This window comes from Perna viridis, chromosome 7 (assembly GCF_037379345.1).
Source record: "Perna viridis isolate PV_CMFRI_1.1 ecotype Kerala chromosome 7, ASM3737934v1, whole genome shotgun sequence".
NCBI classification, from domain to species: Eukaryota; Metazoa; Mollusca; class Bivalvia; order Mytilida; family Mytilidae; genus Perna; species Perna viridis.
This window is the reverse complement of record NC_142451.1, coordinates 30,132,704-30,152,602: the sequence shown is the minus strand read 5'-3', so window position 1 is coordinate 30,152,602 and position 19,899 is coordinate 30,132,704. Positions and strand designations below refer to the sequence as shown.

The 19,899-nt window shown below is 30.6% G+C and overlaps 1 protein-coding gene across 1 annotated transcript in view; it reads right to left on the bottom strand.

The window, feature by feature from the left end:
* LOC148612226 (FMRFamide receptor-like) overlaps window positions 1–19,691 on the bottom strand; it is a 59,808-nt gene extending 40,117 nt beyond the window's left edge. Inside the window, exon 1 of the mRNA XM_088593481.1 lies at window positions 19,508–19,691. The gene's annotated coding sequence lies outside the window, so the exon portion shown is untranslated. The remainder of the gene's footprint in view (window positions 1–19,507) is intronic.
* Window positions 19,692–19,899: the final 208 nt, after the last annotated feature.

Genomic DNA, 19,899 nt, shown 5'->3' with positions numbered 1-19,899 from the left:
ACTCTATCCCGAAAAGAACTGTACCAGTAATATTAATTTGTTGGTTTATGTAGAAAATGAATAATTGTTTAACATTATTTTGCTCCTAGTTGCGCCATGTTGTGTCGAGCAATGCTCTTTATTCAATATAAGTCATTATATTTTTTATATTGGGTGACCTATTTGAATACTAAGATCATTTAAGCCATAAACGTATTATTTATAATTTGACTTATAAAGAAATCTTTCCAAAGTCTTACCTCAAACCTCAAGATCATTTAACCATTAAAAACAAAACAACACAGGGAACTTTTCTAAAACTTTGTTTATAGTTTTAGATATTAATGGTCCATAAAATATCATTTTAAACGGAAATTGAATTATGTTTTTTAAATGCAATTGCAAAAATAGAGGTTTTTTATATATAGGTTTATTACTGAACAATAAGCTTTTATAATAATTTGGGATGATAAGAGCCCGGTTACTGTTCTATTCTATTACCAGAGGTTGTTCAATTGGGTAAATGCCTCAGATTTCTAAAAATAGAAAATAGTCCTAACGGATAGAAATCTGCACAATGAGTGTTCTTAAAAATTTCAGAAGAGGTACATCAATTAGTGTGATCATATAAACAAATTGACTTTTTGGGAAACGTTTTGGGTACCTAGGGTCTACTACTGTTAGCATTCAAGTAATACCATATTTCGGGGAAAACGTTACATCTATCCACTGTATACTTCTTCTGTTTGTCTTGGTTCCAAGCTTCACACAGTGACAGTCGTACTTTACCTTTCTTACTGCCTGCTCTTAGGAGATTATCAAAATTGAAATTTTAATAGATTCTATTGTATTTGAGAGTCATTTACAAAGTTATCTCCCTTAATTTTGAAATCTACAGTGCATTCTATATAATTTTTATCTCCTAAGAACACGAGTTATATGAAGAACTAAATTTAAATTTCTGTTTACTATGGCTGTTCAAACAAAATATCAAAAATAAAAATTTTGCATGATTCTTAGCTGGACTACTACTTAAATACAAATTTAAAACAACTTAACCTTGAAATTATTTCAAAAAGGATAAACATAAAAGAAAATATGGTAGCTAAACCTTTTATCTTCTGGATATATTAGTTATTGAAATAGTATAAATATTTGAAATCAACACCACTGTAAGATAAATTCTCTCAAAATCAAATTAGCGGACATCTGATTCGTTAATTCTTTTTCTTTGATGTAATTTCCAAAGTCATGTTTTCTAAAGTGCAAATCGTGAAGAATCGCAAACGCTTGATTGCTGTGGAAACAAATATATCAATGATTTAGGAGTCATTGACATACAGGATATTGAAATACAAGGAAGTTCTTAAACAAACCATTTGTGTCAAACACAACAAAACGATTGATTCCAACAGAAAAAAAAATTAAAATTACGAACATTTATTTCATATTACAGATCGCAAATGCAATACTTGAATGAAATTAGTGGAACAAAGGTTACAAGGTTGACTTCCGCAGAAATAAATATACAAAAATAGATGGTTTACATTAAATTCAGCCCTTCAAATAATCTTAGTCAACCTAGTATGGATTTTGCATAATGTTTTTTAATATTTTTTCGACTCGTTCATATTGTAGAAGCGGGTAAATATTATTTGTCAATGTAATGCATTTTTATGAATATTTTCATATACTTTCCAAAGTAATGATAAGATAAAAATAAAATTATCCATAAGATATGTAATATTATTCCATTTTAAGTACCAGTACACGTAAAATTCAAAAACTGCCAATAGTAAAGTGATTCATGGTGTAGAAAATCCTACCTAACATACACTGCTTTTTCAATCTACATATGTTATTTATTTTCAGGTCTGCACTTTTGAGAAAATCTTATCTTTATCTTCCACTTAAATTAACAAAATCAAACAAAACCAAGAACAATACTTCTTGCAAAATGCCAATTTCATGTACAATCTATATAATTTTTATCTCAAAGGTGGAATTCTCAAATGAAAAAAAATAAATAATAATAACACTGATTATGTGTTTCTGAACAAGAAATGAAACTTAATTTGGTTGGTTTTTGACATGCATGAATCACCTCTATCTATTTTTCATAAAGTTTGCTACTTAAAAATCTCATTTGCATTTTATAAATATTTTCATATATTTTCCGACACCGAAGTAAAGAGAGCCAGTTATAATAAAAAAAAAACAACTAGACTGGAAAACTATGGAAAACTACACCAACAACAATAAAGAACCTGTCATAACCAGTGTAACCAGTACAAAGAAACAAAACCCTGGCTGACTCCACTGAAAACTGGAAGCATGTACCGGGTGCACCGGTAGGGCTAATGTTTTTTTCCTAGAAAAATTAAGATTTCCTATTTGTTTACAACCTCAGATGACCCTTTCAAAATTTTTCATCGTAATAGGAACAAAAAATATCTCAATAATCAATCGATTGCCAATCCTTGATGTATCAAAAACTTATATGTGATTCTTTGTCAGTATACCTTAAAAAATGTTTATCAGTCTTGTTTTTTACCTACCTATCCCTGGTTAAGAAATTATATGGTTATAAATTATGATACTCTAAACAATTACTTGATTGTCATTTAATTATAGAAAGCATTGTATTTTAAAAGAGTAATTATACATTTCAGTAAAACGTATATGATGAGTAAATGTTAGTAATCCTAGCAGCAACTCACTTATCAAAATACAACATTTGAATTCGTCTAATGTTCAACACGGATTTGGACATACACATAATGGTAGGTTTTTATCTGCTTCCTTATGAAACTTTTTTTCAAATATTACGACATTGGGATGTTTTCGGAAAATACTGTATTGTATAATTCCGATGCGTTGAACCAACATGACATACTAGTAATTTCCGTGACATGTTCGTAACGATGATTACTGTGAAATGAATAAACACAAACCTCTGTCGTTATTGTCTGATTTGAATCACTATTAGAGAAAATCTAATTAAAAATAGGAGGCATTGACATTAAAGATCGCCAAAGTGCTGTCCGCATTTCTTACGTGGTAATAAGTCGTACCGCTAAAATTGAATTCCTTGTCTCTCATCTAGCCTTAATATATATCGTGATCAAACCTAGCAATATGGGTTTGATAACCTATTTCGTAGGAATCTTAGACATTTATATAATCTTGTCTTTTACGTCAGTTTGGCAAACATAGTTTTGAACTATGTTTTATATATGGAACAATTGATATAACCCATGATATAAACCCATAATATAAAGTAAAATTAAATAGCGTTTACCTTCATGTGGACGGTGTACACTTGTTTGTGATTTTGGTATTTAAAACAAATAGAATGTGATCTGTTTTTCGCATTCATAACAAAACCTTCAGTATCATGTTTCACGCAAGCAGCAACTGTAGATTTGAAATGTAGCTGTAGCCCTTATTCCTACTTAAAAAAACGTAAATATATGTTGAACAAAACTTTGTTAGACTTTAAAAATCTATTATGAATACAGGAATTACGCATTTAGCGGGGTGTTTTCTGATGTGTGGTTCAACGTTAAAACAGCTTAAACTGTGTACAAAATGGGTAAATGGCTGATTGTGATAAGAAAATTCTTGCCTATAAAAATGTAAATGTATGCAGTGTGTGGTTGAGAACAGAAATACACTGTGGACCTACCCGTCTAAACCGGAGTAGTGTGCTCTGTAAAAACATATTGCTGTTTTACACAGGTGTAAAATACATATTCAATGGAAATGTGGGAACTTTAAACGTCCATACATATAAGTACCTGCTTAGCAATTTAATAATATTGCGACCAGGAAAATCAGACAAGTTCCAGAGATTTTGAGAAGGAAGATTCCAGGCTATTTTTTTTGGCAAATTTTTGCCAAAATTTTGCGAATAACCAACAAAGTTTTCCAACAAAAGTGCGTTCCTACCCCTAGAGTCTATGCTTTGTTTAGTGGTTTGTAACAAAAACGCATAAATTTTGGATAACTTTAAAATTTGATTCGGGTATTTGTACATAACTGTTGATATTAATGTAAATGATTCGTGTAACTTCGTAAATAGAAATTTTCTGGATTCTACAACGTCAATTATATAAACAATTGAAATATATAGATGAATTGAGTTGATGAGATAAAACAAAAATAGTATTTTGTCAAAGTACTTATTCTAGGTATCATTGTTGTGGCAAAGAGTTGAGACAATAGTCAGTGGTCATTACATGTGCGATAACAGATTGATATCCGGTTAACTACCTAAATTCTAATTAAGTATTCTATGTGGCAGCCAATTTATCTTAAAATGACTAAAATAAATGTGAAATGATCCATGATCTACACACTTTATATGTCATTATCAGAAGTAATATTAGTAGTACTTGACGTCAATGGTCATCTGGGTTATTTAAGGAGTTAGACCTAGGGTAAGGGACATAACCCTTACAAATCATTGGAACGTTTGTATTCACCATTTTACATCAATGTCATGTAAGCATCAAAGTAACTTTGACTGCTTTCATTTCATTCTGTGTCAAATGAAAGCTTGATAGCCTTTGGTGAAATTGAAAATAATACAAACATATTACTGACTTAAATTCGGAGTAATACTCTTTGTTCATCGATACAAAAATAGATAATATGAAGTAGTTAGTTATAATTTTGATTGTATTTCTAATACTTTTCACAGTAACGTATATGACTGGCCAATTACTGATTTGTTGGAAAAATAAGAACATTCAGTGTTTAGGTACTGCATAAAACTGTAAAAAAGAAGTCACTGTACGATTAAATATCCAGGGAAGCCTCAAAACCGAACAGGAATGCAAATGTCTGTCTGTTAAGACATGTTGCCGTTGTACTCACGTTCAAAAATATTTTCAACTGATATGAAGGGCCTCAAAAAAGTGTCTGGTTAAAGTAGCACTCTTATCTATTCCGGGTTTAGTTAAAAAAACGGTTTCCATGTTTATGAAATCAAAGGCAAAGAACAATCTCAAAATATAAAGATTAAATTGGGACTATCGACCACATGAAAAAATTTACAAGAATGAATGAAGAATTAAACTGTGTTTCTTCTTTTTAAAACTGTCATATATAATTATTATATCAATATGATCTACCTTTGACTTTTTATTGGCACCTCGCCGAGTGTTTCTAGAAAAGCAGAAAACGCTTTCCCTACCGGTGTTGCTCATTTACGTTTGTTACTTTGCACGTATCATTTTGCTTGTTTTACGTTCTTTATAGTGTGTGTCTGTATTTCATGTCTGGTATACAAGACCATGAGTTACTTTCTTTTGATTTTCGCTAGAATCTTGGTTTCATTGGTTACTCTTTTACTTTTCAAATAAGGGTAGCAACAAAATACCGAACAACAATCCAATCGATAATCAAGTCAAGTAAAAAATAAAGCTGGCAATATAGATATAACACCACTGGAGTAATTGGTACCGCAATGGTCATGACTTAGTACAGGCGTTCCAAACGAAATGAAAAGTAAAATGCACGTTTTACAGCGCGCTAAATCTCCCTCTTCCAAGGAAGCGTAAATATACAATTGTGAGCATTTGCATGTTATTGCGTCATAATTTGTAAATCAGTGGTCACATCAGCACAAAGAACAATTTGCAAAAAAGGGAACAATCATTACTCATTATTTTAGAAGAAACTGAGAAATAATCGAAATTCTTAAAGTAATTTTTATAATGCAGGAAAGGGAGAAAGGAGGGATGTACCACCCCCCCCCAAAAAAAAAAAAAAAAATAAAATAAAATAAAATAAAAAAAATTAGGCGATGGGCACCGTAGGAGACATGCAGTGGGTTCGTGGAGGGAATCCCTTACGAACGTGACAGTTTGGATTAACTGTTGTATTTGTAAAAACATTTAAAAATTCAAAATAAGAAAGCAAAATTGTTCGATAAATAGCAGTCTTAGAAAAAAAATCAGACAGGAAGTTATTCATGCATGTTAAAACAAACCCAATCCAGTTTTTTATTCCTTATTCCTTAAACCACTATAGATCACATTACCAGTCTTAGTTTGTCATTTTGGGGTTGCGCTTTTAAAATAAATTTGTATAGATTGTACTTGAAATGGGCACTTTGAAAGAGTTGTCGCTCTTGATTTGGTTTGATTTGGTTGATTTTAGTCGGATGTTAAAGTGTAGTTTTCTAAAAAAAAAAAAAAAAAAAGTACAGAGATCTAAATGCAGAAAGGACTATTGTCACATAAAAATATAGCTTATGTAAACCAAACAAGCATAATCTTATCCATGGGTTCTTCTATCCCATAAATCACCTTTATATAGGCAGTGTCTGAATTTGATATGGACAGGTACATAAACAGTCAAACCAATATGTTATTTAACATTTTATTATGAACACAATTGAATAACATACATACATTCTCCTTTTACTTAACGAGAAATTTGAGACCCCGAGTTTGGGTCCCCATTCGTAAATACTTGAAACCACTACTGAAAGAGGTAACCACGAATAAAACTATTAACGAAAGATTATTTTTTCCATATATGATCGTGCCCTGAATTATTTACAAAACAGTGACTGTATTATGATATTGCCAGTTATTAGCGGACGTATAGTTTTCCTTCGTGATAACGCTTTATTAAGTGGAATTTCTATGTTTCAGACAAACATCTGATTCAATGTCCATTAAGGCTATCCATTAGATTCTCTGAGAGTGAAATTAATTTTAATAAGAGGTGTCGTTGACATTCTGTGAAATAATTGCTCTCTAGCCAGCGACACTATATTATTTCCGATGCGAGTCATAACAAATAAAGATGTTATTTGTACTTTCCTATTTAGCTAGGTTATATTAGGTCAGCTACCGCTCTTTAAATTAGAATGAACAATTCCCCATATTATTTGCATTATAATTTATTTAAAGCATGACATTATACTGGCACAATATATAATCACTTTAGTATTACACTGGGGCTCATTTCAAATTTCTATATAAGACATATACACGTTTCATTGCCTTATATTTGCATAGTGGCTAAAGTATCAGATATTTAGAAACTAGAACGCAAAATGTTCTAGGTAATAATGTGCCCGATTGAATCTTGTGTCCATTGCATGCTTTCTATAGAGCACGAGGAATCCTTTATCGTTGAACACGAGAGTTCTTTGATATTAAATAACCGTCTTTATACTAGATGCCTCTGTTTCCATTTTTTTAACGGGTTGAAGTAAGGAATGGCTTACTTACCGATTGATCACATTTGTTTGTATGGATACATGACTGATATATTAGTAAATATCGGCATGACATACTGAAGCATTAAAAAGAAAGACAATTCATGGATATCAGAGTCCAAAGACACGACCAAAATGTGAAATAAGAAAAAAAAGTAATGATGCACATACACAATGTAAACAACGTAATAGTATACCATTACACAAAACAACTGCAGATGAGGAAAAACATGATAGTACGTAAAAAAACGGAGGGCCTTGCAATACAAAGTGCTACTCCCTACACGCACACAAAAGAACACACACACACAGACACATAAAAAACACAAAAAAAGGAAACAAAAAGGAGAATAATAAATGTTAGTATGTCCTACTCCGCAGCGACACCAGTCACATTGTACTATAATATCATCCTATACGCGTTCAGTTCGGTGGTTTGTCAATTTGGCAAGTCATGAAAACTAACTAAAGATGTCTTATCACTTCTATGTGATCAAAACTTCGTATCGGTCCATTAAATTGGGACGACGACTATTAAACTTCTGTAGTTATATAAACAACATAAACTATATGTACACATGCCTTTGAGTTTATTTGACAGTATTCTCACTCTTCTTAGATAGTCAAAAGGGTAATAACAAAATTATTGAACTGATAAAATCTAGACAGTAGTCAAAAGGAATAGTCAAAGGGAATGTCCGTATAACAATAAAAAACCGGAAACCTCCACAATTGTCCTGACTTTGTACAGGCATTTAAAAACGGTAGGTTAAACCAAGTTTTATAGCGCTTAACAGCCCGTTTCCATTACGCTTCATTATTTCCGGTATATTTCCACCAAATGGGCAATATAAAATTGCCACCTGTCAGTAAGTGAAATTATTACAAAGCACATGTATATCGGTAGTAGCGGTTCAACAGTGAAATGTATCCCTCATAGAATGAAGATGTCGGCATGACACCTCCATGGGAAACTCGTGTGTTTTTAAATTGTTTTTTTTTATAAACAGCAATTTTAACTGCGTGAAACTGAAGCTATTTATTTTGCAATTAGTTGTACAATATTTTGGATGAACAAATATGAATCTTTTGAACAGTTCAATTCACAAATTTTAAAACAATAAAATTTGATCATTTTACAGCTTTGATCATCAATTATAATGAAAAGAGCGTCCGACGGATTAGCAGTTTTGCCAATAGACCGAGATTCATCTTAAATGACATGTAAAGACACTTTGTATAAGTAGTGGAATTATTATTTGTCACGCATCTTACGTGTTGACGATAATTAAGAAAGTATTTTTTTTTTCAAAAACGGTTTACCGAAAATAACAATCTTTTTAGAGGAATTTTAAACACAATTAGTCTAAGAATGCGACACATTTACGTCGGTTTTGGAATCAGTAATGGTTAAGTGCTTAGTAGCAAAATAAAGGTTAAAGACTTGAATGTTGAAAAAAATTACTGTATATTTCATTGTATTTATTTTTATGTGTTTGAAAGGCCTAAAATCCCAATAATTTTGTTAAAATATACAAATACAAACAGTAGCAGAATCATATTCAGTGATAGGAATCAAACGTTTGAAATAATCAGAACAATAAGGGTTATGCTAATAAATTTGGTACAAATCAGTAGAGAATATATTATTACGACGGTATACTTAGCTGTTAATCGGTAATTAAAAATACCGGAGCGAAATTCGTGCTGAACGAGTTTATTTTTGCTAGCACTCGTGGAATCTTGTGGAAATAGTAACAGTTGTCTTAAAATGATTTTTTGTAATTTCAAATATCATCTGAATTAAGTTTACAATATTCTAAATAAGGGTAGCTACAAAGTTACATTACACAACACAAATTTGAATTATTTAATATTATACCTTTATGCATGGAACTTTTTTGGTTTACTAACATATACATCTACATAAAGTCAATTCATACAGCAAATCTATTCGTAAAACATATCTGTTTCAATAAGAGGATTTTTAACGCTCCAACCCCAAAATATAGACTTCATACTAGATCTTTAGTGTTAATGTACGTGTTACCAGTGTGGAAGTTTCTCATGAAAAAAATACTACAGGAATGTCATTATACAAAATGTACTGTAGATCAAAACCCGGGGAGATAACTCTATAGATGACACTAAAATACAATAGAAGCTATTGGATTATAAATGTGGCCAGATGGGAATGAAAAATATACATTTCATCATAGATCCATAAAGCAGCTCCTTTTTTATGAAAAAAAAGTAGTCTTTTTTATTACATAATACATACTACAGAAGTTCATGATTCTTACAAAAGGTGCTAAAAATGCTTGTTTCAGATAATTATGAACATTTAGATTATTATTTTCAATTTCAACAAAGACAAATTAATTAAGTTTTCAAGAGAATTCAACTTATTTGATCAACTGAGTTTTCGTAACCCAAACGTTAAAATGAGGATATATAAAGTAAACAAGATATCTGATGTATCTCGCATATGTTGTGCATTGCGACAACTCGTTATTAATGTCATGATTAAGCAGGAATGTTTCGTATGTAATGGGTTTTTTGTACAATCAAATATCATTTTTAATCCATACGAATTTTCGATTTTACCAATTTGATCTAGGGCAATGTCGAGTTCAAAAGCGTAACATTGACTGACATGATATTGCTATATTGACCTCTTATTTAAGTTAAATAACATTCAAGTTAACAGTAATCTTTAATTCCTTATACTTCAGGACAAAATACCTCAAAGTGGAAGTATTTGTAAAAAATAACTCGGTTAATAAATTTCTTAAAACTTCAAGATATTTTCTAGTGACGCATATGATGATTGATATACTGACGCACAATCCAAAACATATATCTAACAGTGTCATTATAAACAACTTTTAAGGGTTTCAATTATCTGGAGTGGAACATTCTAGTGTTAGGTGGTAATAATTGCATTTTTGGAACAGTTTTTTTTCTGTTATACTGAGTGTTTGTCAGTTAGTTTCAGAAAATATTCCTCAGTTCAATACAATCTAACTTTCTATTGATGCCGTATCTTTAGATTTGAAAATGTTAATTATTGTTAGTAGATAATAATATCATAACTCAAAGTAAAAAAAAATCAATTGTTTTCAGAATTGTTCTTGTATGTTTATGCATTCAAGTATTATTCTTGTAATATACATCATAACGCTATATAATGAAAGTAAATTAAAACTTACTAGCGGTAATTACCTCGTAAATTTGTTAAGTCAATTTTCATTTCTTCTGTATTATTGTCATCTTTTTTAGCATTATCTGTTTTGAATTTGTTTTCTAATTTAACGACCCTTAGCTTTTACATATATACCTTCTAACTAAATGTTGTGATCTTATGAATACATCACGTCTGCCAAACAAATATTTTTGATGATTTTTTTTATCATTATTAAAAGCAGCATTTCAAAAATTAGATTTTATTTAAAATACAAAACGTTTGAACAAAATTCATCGGTTCACCGAAATCTACTTGAAGCAAACGAAAAATATTACGACAAGATTTATTTAACATAACATTGGAATGTCGGTGAAAAAAATCTCTGAGAACAAAAGCGTAACGTTTTTTACCAATAACACGATATTTTAGGGATGGTAATATTGTTTGTGATCATTGAAGCGGCCTGGTGATGACTTTATTACTGTTGCCATTTGTTTCAGTGATTGCAAAGCAGTATATTTGTTATTGCCCACACATAACTAATGAACTTCTAAGATTTTGTTCTGGTGTAGATTTAAGGAAATTAATGTGTATTTGGGGAAAAAAAAATAAATGCGGCATCTTTCTTCTGAATAAAATGTCGTCCTTAATTACAGAAGTACAGTCATACGAGCGCATCCAGAAAGTAAACATTATGCCACGCGTACACAAAGGAAACTATTGCTTACACCAAACAACAATAGCAGTCATGTATCATATATTTCATAACAAACAAAATATTAGAACGACAAAGACGGATTATTCGAAAATGGGATATTTATTTTATGTATTGACCTATCGTCTTATTATAGATACTATTTTCCAGCACTTAAACTAAATTACACAATGACGGATCATAACGAAACGCATAGATGTATAATTAGAATCCCTTGGATAAATCAGAGAACAAGGTTATACCGTAGGAATAAACTAGGAGAAATTCTATGATAAAGCAACAAATATAACATCAAAATCACAACACGCACAGAACAAGTACTCATAGGAAAACGAAAAACACAAAGCATACTAAAACATCAAACATTTTTTACCTTAAGAAAATCTACCAGAATTTCGCTAGAATTAAAGGCGTTTTATGCCAGTTCAAACCTGACTCTAAATTAACCCATACAAAATTAGTAGACAGTAAGTTTAGATTGCAGTAAAGAATAGATACTTTTCCTTGAAATTTGAAACACATTTTCGTTTGAAAAAAAACGATTTGATATTAAACCATTTGTCTGTTTTCAAACAAGTTACCTTGAAACCAGTCATTTTGACAACTAAGAGGCGCTCAACGTGGGGGAAAAGCTTGTAAATATATAGAAAGATTTTATGTTAAAGTCAAATTCAGTGGACCGCATACACTGCAGCTGCCCATAATAAGAAAAACAGGTAACCCCCTCCGAAAAAGTATACAAAATCACTTTTAAGATCAAAATGTCACTGCCTTGAATGATTCATTTGTTTTTACTTTAACACTAGTTTATCATTTTATATTTAGATATACATTTAAGCTTATCCAAACCGAACAGCAAGGAGACTGAAGGTTTTGTTCAGTTTAGACACGTGTTCGGTTTCCTTAGTGTTACTTGCAACCTGACAGTGTTTGCCTTCTTTAAGGTCTCAAAGCAGCGACTGGCAGTAATTGTATACTTCAAATAAACCAAGATTTGTTGGTTTTGTATATAATGTTATAGCAAATTCAAACTGGTCGCCTTAACTAAAGGTGTTTTATGATTGGTCTGCCGATTAGACCGGAAGATTACAAAATATTCTAATATAATATTATGACGGACGGGTATTACGGTGGAAAATGAATTAAGTTTCAAGCAAACCTCTTTATTATGCCTTTAAACTGAATTAGAAAGACATGTAAGAAGATGAAAGGAAAAGATTGAATGTTATTTTAACAGTATTGAAAGGTAGAGAGATAAATATGAACTACAAATGCGTAATCAATCAACCGCAGATGTCCGAGAAAAAAAATCACATTTCTAATATTTTATACTCCTTTAGACAATTTAGATGAGTTAAAATCAATTTTACAATTTCTTTCATTCATCCACAATGTACTTACCTGTTGACAGTTCATTATTTCCAGGTGAGTGATCAATAAGTTATTATTTAGTTTCAGAGGTGTCAAGGATCAATTAACGAAATAATTAAATTTTGATTGGCAGGAATTGGTTTATAAAGGTAAAAAATACTTATTAATTAAGGGAATGAATAAAGAAAGAGTTCTGAATTCAGAATTGACAGGGTTTGTTTAAGACAGGTAAAGCTACTACATTTTGAATAAGAAATTCTACGTGACTTTGAAATTAATTCGGTTTTAAGAGTGAAATTCGGTTTTCTCCTGGTTCGGTTTATACAGTTTTAACAGTATTAACAGTGTTTGTGTCCGTTTTTGCTTGATATTTTTAGATGGACTTTGATTATTCTGTTTAACTATTACTTGGAGCTTTTGTCTAATACTGACTTCAGTAATTTTTTATGTTACCATTTAATCTGACAGATTATAAGAAAAATAATCCCTACTTCAATACAAAAAAAAACTTATTTTTAAAAATCATTGACTAATATTAAATGTTTTAAATTGGCATATGTCAATCAGAAAGATTAGAATGAGTTAAAGAGCAATCAAGGGAACCAAGGTTATAGCGGAAATCAAAAGAATGTAATCCAGGGACAAAGACCAGACATTGAAAACAGACATACACAGCAAAAAACATATAATGACTTAAATAATACATACAAAGTAACAAAGGTAAATGAGCCACTCGGACTCCACTAAAAACTGAGAGCATGGACCAGGTGCACCGGTAGGGTAAGCGTCCTCTGCTTTTCTAGAAACACCCGCCTAGTTGCCAATAAAAAATCAAGTCTGGGGTAGACGAAAGAGGAAAGGAAAACTATGACACATTGAACAAATCAGTTGTCATGGTGCAGTTGAATACACCGTTAAAATCATAAACTTACATGCAGAAGAATAGGTTTCTGACTTAATTGCATCGCAAATGTTTGATCAATAAGCTAATTAAAAATTTTTTTCCATCTCCTTAATTTGTGCTTCGTAACACCAACTAATTATTATCAGTCAAGGTTTTATTCTTTGAATAAAATTTTATTTTATTTTTTGTTTTTACCGACTTAAATATTCTTTTCATAAATGTTCATCCTATTTTGATAACCATTTTTGAAAAGATGTTTAAGAACATTGAGTTTCACATGAAAAAAGTCTACGAGTAAAAACAAAATCGTAATATCATCATGTGATGCCTCAGGTACAGGAGATGTGGAAACAAAAACTAAAACAAAACAAAAGCAAACAAAAACAAGACAAAGACATTAAAAAAGAAAGGTAATAAATTGAAACGTGTTCAAACACAAGTTAAAACCTTATATTGTCACTAGCAGCAAATCATATACATATTTGAAGATGCAACCACGATTCAGCAGTATTAGAAAGATTTTCCGGAGATTCGGTTTGTGTTTGTTAAAAAAGTATTAAAACATCAGTTCTATAAATGCGGTGCAATAAATCAAATTTACTACTTAATGAAGATAAGCAGCAATGGCGCGGTATAATATTGCTATTTTATATTAGTATGATGCTTAGTATTTCATAAATACTTTTTTTCAGGAACCTCACAAATGGGTGCATGATACGTAGCTATCAAACTTATATAAACGGATTTGTTAGCAAATTTTAGATATAGTTTTATAATTATTTTTATTGAATGTAAGCTTTCAACATTGGTGAAGGCCTCTCTCGCATTTCATGTTTTAACTAGCTTTCTCCTTGTTTTATCAAGTGTATATGAAACAAACATAAAGAATGAGAAAATATTCTAGCAATCACATTACGCTCTTCTGACAAAATAAGTTAGTGACATTTCTTATAATGTGTCAACCGCTAAAACTATTCTTATTTACATATTTAACCAAAAGTAGTCATTTGTTTTACTTCCTTCTTGATTAATCAAATTTTAATTAAAATGTGTCCGTTTTCAAAGATTAGAACCGTAGTAAATTCCTTTGGTTTAGAATGTACAGAACATATGTCCGGAAATTGGTAATACGTCAATTCGATTCTTTTAACTCGCTTTGATTACGTTTTTCAGGAAACAACTTAAAAACTATTACACTAAAATTAGCAGTCTATAATCGGATTTGAAGGGATAAAATCATTTATCTGTCATTTCAGTAAAAGCTTTTTAAGAACGAAAAACAAATAATACATTGGAACATGCTGAATAAACGGAAACATTTGAAAAATAAGGAGTAATATATTATGTTCCATCGTGAGAGTGGCAAGATTCTTTTCGAAACTATGCGATTTTAATGCCAGTGTGCAGTCCTGGCGACTGCACAGAAATATATTTAAAAAATGTTTAGTCTAATTTTTCACCATCGAAAGAGCTGAAAGGTGTCATTACAGTAAGGACAAAATGTTTTCTAACCATTACATTATTAAAATTATCCAAACCCTTGTTTTAATTTCTATTTGCTCAGAAGATTTGAGGTAGATATGAAAAACGAACGTAAAAAGTTATACGACGTATAACTAAATAACTAATTCCCTTCAGATTTTAGAATTATGTTTACTTTTCAAAAGTGAGACTAAAGACCAAACCCTTCTATATCTATATTTCCTAATGGATTTGCCGACAAATCATTTAAAGATTTATCGAATTAAGGCAACATTAGTGTAAAGGTACAAAAATTTGTGGATATCATTTTTCGTGATTTGTCGAATTTTCCTTTATTCGTGGATTATCTGATCCATGGGTTTTAAGAGAACACTTAAGTTTGCAACTGAAAATTGAAATTTCGTTATTAATTTGAATTTGTTGCGCGACCAAAATCACGAATAATAATGCAGTGCAATAATCTTTATCCAAATATTCGAATAATATTTATTAAAGAGTAATCAAGGGAACCAAGGGAACCAATATATCAATTCAATACTAAAACAAATACTACAGGTGAATTCCATACAAAGGGGCAAACAAGTTAGTGTCTCAAATATTTACAGTGATAAATATCGACACTTGAAAAAGAGTTTATGACAAATGTACATGTACTCAATAATACTTTCAACATTTAAAATGAGTTTCATTCACTGCTATTGCTGAACAGCAATTTCTGAATTATATGCTTTTTTTAAAGGTAGCAGTTTTAAAAAAAATCAGACGATAGGTGATTCATGCATGTCAAAATTCAGTTTTATTTCTTACTAAAAAAAAGTTACTGAACACTTAACCAGTCTTTGTTTTTTATTTGGTTGTTTCGCTTTTGAGATAAGATCTATATTGATTGAACATGAAATTGAAAATCTACAAGAGTGATCGTTCTTGATTTGTTTTCATTTGGTTGATTTTAGTGGTAAATAATTGTATTATTTTCTAAAAAGTGCAGATCTGGATGCAGAAAAGATTCTTGTGATGTGAAATTATAGCACATATAAACTGAAAAAGCATCGTTTTTATGGGTTTTGCAACACCATGAATCACTTTACTATTGGCAGTGTCTGAACTTTATACGGACTGGTACTGAAATAATCAAAGAAGGTGTTTCTTTCAAGTTTGTTTGCCATTATATAGCATTCATCACTTTAGCACTTTAGCACAAGCGATTAGCTTATAAACATATAAAGTAATGTAGAAAGATTAAATTGTTCTTCATCAAATGTGGCCTGATTTTCTCTAACGAAGCAAGTTTAAAGATACAAGAATTTTAATCAAATCAGAGTTATATTGAAAATGAAATTAATATTTTTTGTACAGGGAGTGCATGTCATCAACCAAGACATTCAACATTTCAATCAATCCAACATTGAGAGGACTTTAACATGATGTCAATGGATGTCAATAGAAAAATTAACATAGACTTTTGTCATGACATATAATCATACCATCTGTATTTCAATATACTTCTTTCGAATATACTGGTGCAACCGCTGCACCTTCGAACTCTATTACACTTTTCAGATTTATTTACAAATTCAAAATTCCGAAACGCCTTCACAGATTTTGTAAAACGACTTCATTTCAGTTGATGACGAGTCAATTTGGATTCCAAATCATTTAAGCAAATACGCATGCAGTCACTGGTGTCTGCAAACTAGATGTACCGAAATCAAATTAACTTTTAAGGTGTAATTTTGAGATAAGAAGAATATGTACACAAAAGTCGTCCATCTACTAGCATGCTTAGAATGGAACCTAATGTGACATGTTAGAAATATTAATTAAAAATTGAAAAACCGAGACATCTACCTCCAGTACATATTATCCGACACGGAAAATAATCTGCAGTTGATTGCCATGAAGCTACAGTATTGATCTTTGATTTAATATAAAAAAAAGCAAACAAAATGAAAACACAGGACGAGACCTATGCTTGTTTATGTTTTGTATTAATTTGTCTTTTGCTTAATTTCCTGAAAGAAAATAACTTAGAGACGTTATACCAATCATTTTTCCCTCACAGAATGTCATGACAACTAATTTTATTCGTGTTAAATAAACGGATCAAAAATGTCATCCGATACAACATAGTCAATTACGTGACTTCTATGCACTTCCGGTAGTTGATAAACCTAATGGCAAAATATTATTAGTTCGAGAAAGACGTTATTGGGAAATAATTAGATGATATTTTTAATATTGTGCTGGAGGAAACAATACACGTTTTTGATGCTGAACTAATCATTGTCAATTGGCGTCGTATAATTAACACATCCCTTATTCAACTCTGTGTTTGTACATTAATTAATTCATTTTCGTTTATTTCAGACTGATCATGCTTCATCGCCATTAGATCTTACCTTGTACATCATTAAGCTTCTGATGCTACAAAAGCCTGATTGCTTTTCATTAAAAAAATACAAAGCAAAAAGACATCACGTAAAGATCTTTGTCTTACTGGACATAAAATGAGATGTATATCTTCGAAAATTAGGCCTTTTTATAGACAATAATTGATCAGATAAAATTAAAAAAAAATACTCGCTCGATTGTATTTATGAAAGTTTCATTATGCAACTATCGCAAAAGAATAACTGCCGCAAAAACTTCAAAATCGTATGAATGTCGTTTATAGTAAAGAAATACTCTTCGGATAAAACAGATGAAGATACCTTCCGAATTATAACACGAACTGGCACTGAGGGGATGTTCAGAACACAGGAAATGAAAACACATGGGTGGCATAGTAATATTTCCTGCAACGGAAATTCAGAAAAAAGCAAAATAAGGAAAGACCAATAGATATTTCTTAATTTCTGGCAATTAGCTTTATAGATTTTAACATTGAAACAAGCCGATAAAATCTTCCTAAAATAGAGTGATATTTATTTTCATTTTCGAAATTTAACTTTAGTAATGTTAACTTTTGTACTTGGAAAAACAGTCGAAATGCCAGGGTCGTGGGTGAAAATATCCTTTTTGTCATGATCACTCTATATTTGGCTGTTTTCTGTTAAAGGATTTTTAAAGACTTTTTCTTCTATGTAAAATGTCAAAAAGTGTTTGGTTTAAAAAAAAACTTAAATTCCAGAGCTAAAATCTGTAAGCACATTCTTTATCGGGTTATCAATTGTAAATGAAACATTTTGGGTGAAATAACAAAGAGACCCCCCCCCAAAATCCCAAACAAAAACCAATCAGAAAAACAGAAAATAAAAAAAAACAAAACAAAACAAAAAACAAAAAAACAAAAAATCGATATGAACACAAACAAAAAAATCGTTTTAAAACGACATCCATGGCAATGATGCATTTTTCAATCAGCGAAAAGTTAAGATAAAAAACAGATTATTTCTTCCTTTTACATATTATTCGATTTTCAAGAAATCTAGAACTTAAAAAAAATGCAAATTTGTCAGTTAATTATATTTCATAATACCTCGAGAGAAAACCCCATTATTTTCTAGGAAGACATCTGCTCCTCTGCGACTCTAACTTCCGGTATAATATGATAATTTTTCTGATTCTCATGGAAGATATACAAGTCATTATCTTTGATTATTGAGTATAGCTAGCATTAACGAGACAATTAGCTTGATTTATTTTATATCTTATCCTATAATGGTCTTTCATTCCATCATTGGACTACACCGATAATACACAACATCAATCCCTAGCCTATAATTATTTTAAAAGCAATAAAACGTACGTAAAGTGAAAACTTTTAAATATTTAAACATGAACTAAGGGCTGCCATATCTAATTTTTACTTGTCATGGTATATCTTAACAGAAAAAAAATTAAGCACGATTAGGCAATATTAGCAATTTAATCCGCAATGTTCATAATTTAAGAGTATACTTTAAACTAAGTTACCTTCACTCTGCAATGTTCATAATTTAAGAGTATACTTTAAACTAAGTTACCTTCACAAGAAATTTATTTTCACTCCTTTTGCAAGCAAGAAATAATTGCAAAAGTAAATCTTCAAAGAATAATAACGTTCGTTGAAGAGTACACACAGAGTATAAGTCGCGAAAATAAATAGAAGAAAAAACAAATTGGTATACTGAGTATACAAAATAAGTTCTACCACAATTGTAATAAAATCTTACAATACTACTTCATACGAACTATTATCTTATCAATCAAATGAAAGAATAGATACAAAAAATACCAATCATAAATATATAGCAAAGTTCGGTATGATGTACACGTGTTACCACTCATTATCAGCATTATAATCAAATAAATAGGAAAATCGCAATTGAGTAATTTTGTACAAGAAGTACTTAAAACTAAAATTATCGAAATAGTAAGCAAAATCCATCACTCGTAGATTGTACCATGTGAATACAAGGAATGAAGTCTTTTAGGTATTTTTTTTAATCAACTGGAGTTTTATATATTTTCACATTTTTATTTTCGCGATACTGGTCTTACCACGACACTAGCGAAAATTAACTAGCCCCGACTTACAGTACGTTAAAATAGTCAATGTCGTCCTTAACTCAACCTTTATATAAATATAAAAAATAATAATAAAGAAACTGCACTTTCATCCCGATTATATAAACGACAAGCACTTACCTTTTTAATTGCAGGGAATCTTCTGGGCCAAGGTTACACGAATAAACATTTGTATTACAAACTCATCTTAAATCTCTCACTTGTTTCCAATAAATTCTGATTCTTCAGAGAAGCATAAACAATTAACTCCCAAGATAATTAAGATATAGCTTACAGAACGCTTTTTAGAACCTCTGCTGGTTAACATGACACTCATCAGATCAATATGTTTGCGTATTGTATTTTAATTTTTGAATCTTGGTAGGTAACTGTCGATATTTCTGTGAATGATTACACAAGAAAATAATAAACCAACCCTATTTTAATCAGATGGACGTTATATTCGATTGCAGTCGAAAATGACTCTGTGATTATTCAATCTGTAACTCTCGTCTTTGAATGAGATTATTTCA